A 6,000-nucleotide genomic window follows, 5' to 3' on the forward strand; every position below is an offset into this window, starting at 1 on the left:
GCTGGTACATTAATAACCGGTGTAACCACCAGAATGTTGACTGCAAGCATGCAAACGTGCATGGATTGTGTTGTACAGTTGCCGGATGTCAGTTTGTGGGATGGAGTTCCATGCCTGTTGCACTTAGCTGGTCATTCCAGGGACGGTTAGTGCTGGTTGGGGATGACGCTGGAGGTGTCCCAAAATGCTCGATTGAAGGCTAATCTGGTGATCAACTAGCCCAATGCAACTGTAGAGCACCTTGGGTTAACACAGCGGTATGTGGGCTAGCATTATACTAATGGAAAATATCCTCTGGAATGCAATTCATAAATTGCTCAACTGGTCTAAACGGCCGCCACTGGCACGGAGGCATAACTGACTTTCATCTGCTCCTCTGAGCCCTCGCTTGACACCACCGAAGTCGCAAATGGCGGTGGTTAGGTGTCAGTGTGTAACCTCCCCCTCACTTATCGACCTTAATGACAGTGAAAAATTAAACCGCGTGTACCTAATGGAAATTTGGGGAAAGCAATCGTCACCGAAGTTAATCTGCCGGTAAAGAGGGAGGAAGGGTTACATCAAAATGAAAGGAAAAAATGCAAATGAAATTGGTGGAAATTAATTTTGGAAAAGGGTAAACTTAATAAAGAAAGTAAATGTGCGGTCGTTACGTTAACAATTCACTGGCGTTAATTAGATATTATCGGCCGTCGCTGTTGCCGAAGCTGGATGCTGGCGCGCCTTCTTCTCGACACGGTCGCCAGGCGAAACAGGCTCTTGATACGTGCCAGCAAATGTTTCCCGTCCGCGCCAGAAAGTATTATAGCAAGTCGAGCGCAATTACGTGCTACCAGATCTCGAAAGCGCGGCAACTCGCGGGAGCGTCACTGAACACACCTGCTCCACCGCCCTACTTCAGCCACACTCTGCTCTGCGCGCGCTCCACGCGGCAGAGTTAACACTACCCAAGATCTTGAACACTTTGGTTCTCCACACGACCTATCGGTGTAATCGTTCAATAGCATAGTTTTCCCTAGGCAAGACCCGTTGCAAAAATACAAATAATATTTACAAAACAAACTAATTATACATCGACATAAATGCACACACACATGCACACACACACACACACACACACACACACACACACACACACATATATATATATATATATATATATATATATATATATATATATATATATTGTAAAACAATTACAATATATAAAGGCACTGAAATGTCATATCTTCAGGTAACAAAATAAGGATAACAATTTTAGTACGAGGGTCAGTCAAAAAGTAATGCCTCCTATTTTTTTTCTATGTTTAATTGTCAGGAAATTTAAATGCAATTACATAGGTTGAAAACCACAACATTGAGGATCATTTTGTCATTTTTCAATGTAATCTCCGCCCATCTCTACAGTTTTGGTCCATCTTTGAACAAGGGCATGTATCCCAGCACGGTAAAAATCACAGCTCTGCTTCCTAAGCCATTGACGCACGGATGTTTTGACGGCCTCCTCATCTTCAAAATGAATCCCACGATGAGCTTCTTTTAGTGGCCCGAACAGATGGAAGTCTGATGGTGCCAGGTCAGGGCTGTATGGGGGATGAGGCAAAACTTCCCATCCAATTTTGACAATCTCGTCAGAGGTGTGACGACTGGTGTGTGGTCTTGCATTGTCATGCAAAAGAAGAACATCTGCCATTGATTTTGTTGGGCGAACTCGCTGAAGACGTGCTTTAAGTTTGTTGAGGGTTGTGACGTATTGAACAGAATTTATTGTGCATCCCTGCTCCAAAAAATCAACCAGAATCACACCCTCTGTATCCCAGAAAACTGTTGCCATAACTTTCCCTGCCGATCGCACAGTTTTGAATTTTTTCTTCCTCAGCGAGCTTGTGTGATGCCACTCCATTGACTGCCTCTTTGATTCGGGTTCAAAAAAATGCACCCATGTTTCGTCCCCGGTCACAATTTTTTTCAGAAACTCATCTCCCTCCAAACGGAAGTGCTGCAAGTGTTGGGAGGCTATTGTTTTCCTTGCCTCTTTATTCTGATCGGTTAACATTCTTGGAACCCACCGTGCACAAACTTTTGAGTACCCCAATTGTTTAATAATCGTGATCACACTGCCTTTACTAAGAGAAATAATGCGACACACTTCATCTGCAGTCACCCGACGGTCACCACGAATGATGTCATCAACTTGCTGACTGTTGTGTGGAGTCACTGCACTCACCGGCCTGCCGCTCCGCTTTTCGTCAGTCAACGGTGTTTGCCCTTCAGCTTCCTTACAACGACGAACCCATCGTCTAACAGTGCTGACATCCACTGTCACAACACCATACACCTTCTTCAGTCTTTCATGAATGCGTATGGGCGTTTCACCTTCTGCATTCAAGAATTCAATCACACAACGCTGTCTCAAACGAACATCGATGTCGGCCATCTTACAAACTTCTGCTGTGCTGCCACCTGTTGACACAGAAAGTTACTACTGCAGTGGATTGCAGAAGGAGGTTTGAGGAATGGCGCCAAATTCAAATTTTTCACTTAACTTAATTTCTTTAAGTAGAAAAAAAATGGGAGGCATTACTTTTTGACCGACCCTCGTACAATAGATGGAAATAGGTGGATATGCATTTCCGGCGTTACAAGTGCAATGCACGCTGAAAGGCGTGTGAGCTGTCCTTGAAGAGACCGAATCGTAACCGTTCATTGTGCTACTGCGGTGCCAATTTCTGCTCAAACTGCTACTGCAGAAGCACCACGATGCGCCAGAGTCAAACACTGAACACGATTGGTTTCGCTCTCGGCAGTTACGTCCGGAGCCCGGTCTTCTTGGGTCCGCACCTTCTCGTGATCATCGTTGCCAGCAGTCATGTAGAGTGGCGCATTCCTGCCAAGTCTTTCAGATACATTAGCAAGAAGGTCCAGCTTCTCGTAGCCATTTGTACGACTTTATTGGGACTCAGTGAGGTGCTGGTAATGGCGTCTTTGTCACCTTAAAGTCATTCTTATCTAACGTCAACTCACCACGTCTAATCTCGAAGGTAATTAACGCTCACGACCGTTACAGTGAACATTTAATGTGAACCTGATTTTCATTCTCATAGTGGCGCTACTAGCCCCACTCTTATGCGAGTAGGACGATATTTTAATAAACATCATTTAGATGTAGAAACGCCCCTACAAACTTTCCTTTGCGTCGCACAACCCCTTGGTGTTGCGATTGTTTTGCTGTCGGTGGAAAAACGCTCTGACTGAACCTCACTCTCTGACGAATTATGGAAAATTGCGAAATGATCAGCTGTTGGCGCAAAGAACATGATTTTTATCTCGTTGCACACAGGTACTAATTGTCGAATCAACTACGCCCTGATTGTAACAGTTTTTATTATACTCCAATATATAGCGTGTTTCGCTACACAACTTCCTTTACAAAAGAATGATTCATTGAACAGACCTGAGATATTTTCAGTGAGAGAATGGTAAGAGAGAAGTGCTGAGCAGTTACCTTCAGCGGAAGAAAGTTGTTTCCCGTCATCTTTTGTCCTCTCTCCTCCGACTGGTTTGGTACGGTTCACCAAGACTTCGTCCAATTTACCAGCATCGCAGAGGGACACTTACATCCAGTCTTCACCTGAATTTTTTTTGCCTCTATGGCCCCATCTGGTGCAATGGCGGTTATTTCTTGACGTCTTAACGTGTGTTCCATCATTATGCCCCTCTCCTGGTCGGTGTTTTCCACATAGTCTCCTCGTCGACTCTACGGAAAACCTGCCTATTTCTTATCAGTTCACCTAATTTTCAATACCTGTAATTGTCCCGCTAATAGTTCAAATGTGTGTGAAATCCCATGAGACTTAACTGCCAAGTTTATCAGTCCCTAAGCTGACACACTACTTAACCTAAATTATCCTAAGGACAAATACACACACACCCATGCCTGAGGGAGGACTCGAATCTCCGCCGGGACCACCCGCCGCTAATAGTACTACAGCGTCTACCATCTCAAGATATCTGATGAATGTAATAGACATTCCGTGTTTTCTTAATCGCCAATGATATATAGTGGCGGCTCACACTGTTACTACAGGCACTCATGCAGTCACGACAGTCGTATTTTTGTAACTCAAATATAATTCTTAAAAAGCAGTTTGATGCGATTCAAAGTAATACTCGAGAAAATCGACTTTGAAGTTTTCCGAGTATTCTTAATACGCTAAGCGTGTGATTTTTTACTAGCAGTGTGGCTATGTGGTAGAGTGTGTGTCTGATATGAGGGGGGCTGGGTTGGAGTCCTGCATTGGTTAACACTCTTTTGTAAGGAAATGGCAATAAAGAACATTTGTCTGCAATGAGAACTAGGTTTTTTGTGTGCAATGTATAATTAGAAATAGGAAGATGTGCATTTCTCAAAGAAATGACAGTCAGGTGTGTTACTTAGCAACTGTTTGATGAATTTATATCTAAACTAGTTTAAACTAGTTGTCGGTTCAGAATACATCACATGGAAGGAGGCACGAATACCGTTCTAGATATGACATCTATACTGACATACATCTCATCAAGGATGTTATTAATGTAGTTATCCTGTTAGTAACGTAGCTTGTTCGCGGTGTATGGCAGTGGGTTAGTGTGGTGGGCAAAAATCCGCGTAATATGGAGCAATAAACATTCTTGGGTAAAACTAAGTAATATGACTTACGAAATGTAGCAAATGTGTGAAAATGTTTTTGTTGTTTCATTCACGGTGCAATGTAATGGTGATAGAGTCCTCAACGTGTTTCATTCATACTGTGATGGTTGATTCTACTCAAGAGAACTAATGCAAGGGAAGAATAAACGAAGTGATTGACGAAAGTGCGGCAAATTACCAAAAGCATTACACTCACCAAGAATAAGTGAAATGTATTTCTGAAGTCATTGGCGTACTGTTAGATTATTCATTTGTTAGTGAAGAGAATTTTTGTCTTTGAGCCTATCTGGATTTTTTTTCTTTGTGTGTCTGTTGATTGTCGGTAATGTGTGATTGACGAAAATGCGCTGAGAGATTAAAAACTGATCTGTTTGATATTACACGTCGTTATTAAAGTTAGAATGACGAAACTGCGCGGGTATCGTATTATGTCAATTTCTACACGTGAAGATAACACTACAGGCTGCTATACAATTTCTTTTCCTTTTTACTATATTGTATTTCACTTCTTTCCTGCTTAATTTTCATTATACATTGAAAATGGCATTTCAGAACGACTTTTGCAGATTTAATTATTTGTATAATCATTTTTCTATTTACATAATGTATATGTTATGAAAGTGATTGCTATTTTCAATTATGCTAATGTTGTGCGCTTCTTTTCTGTTAGCACTTTATTTGAATTCATTTTCTACGGACAGAGTAATGTAAAATTGTAGTTTTGTATGAAACTGTAAATTGATGTAAACAGAATCTTCGAAGCTGTTATGTGAAGCAAGGTGTATCAGCGATGTAGATTCGCATCGCTAGGTCGAAAGAGAAGGCATCAAGAAAGAGTCTGGAACGAGAAGAAGAGAGTGGAGGTGACTGTAGTGTCGCATATGCACTGCTACACATTGTGTTCGTGGCTGGTGAAAAATGTCAGCATTTGGACAGTACTAAATTTGTGATCTCGGTTTGTACTACGATTAAAAGAACTAGCGACTTTGCGTGTTTCGTTGCTCATTTGCGGAACTGCTTTTTGACTCATTAAGCATAAAACTTCGATATGCAAAGCGGTAAGTTATGTGCACACCGTAGTGACATTTTTTCGATTGTAGACAGCACAATGTGTTTAGTGGTTACCAGGAACTGTGGAATGAAACAAAAAGTATGGTAACACATTTTCGTGACGTATATTGATACGAAGAAGTTTAACTGTAAATGTACAATGTGCTGATTGCAGTTTTTTTCAATTGATTACGGAGACAATTGTACACGGCATGAATTGTTTGGGAAAAACCACGGACTAATGCTATTCGATTGAATTA

This window comes from Schistocerca piceifrons, chromosome 1, assembly GCF_021461385.2.
Source record: "Schistocerca piceifrons isolate TAMUIC-IGC-003096 chromosome 1, iqSchPice1.1, whole genome shotgun sequence".
Lineage (NCBI taxonomy): Eukaryota > Metazoa > Arthropoda > Insecta > Orthoptera > Acrididae > Schistocerca > Schistocerca piceifrons.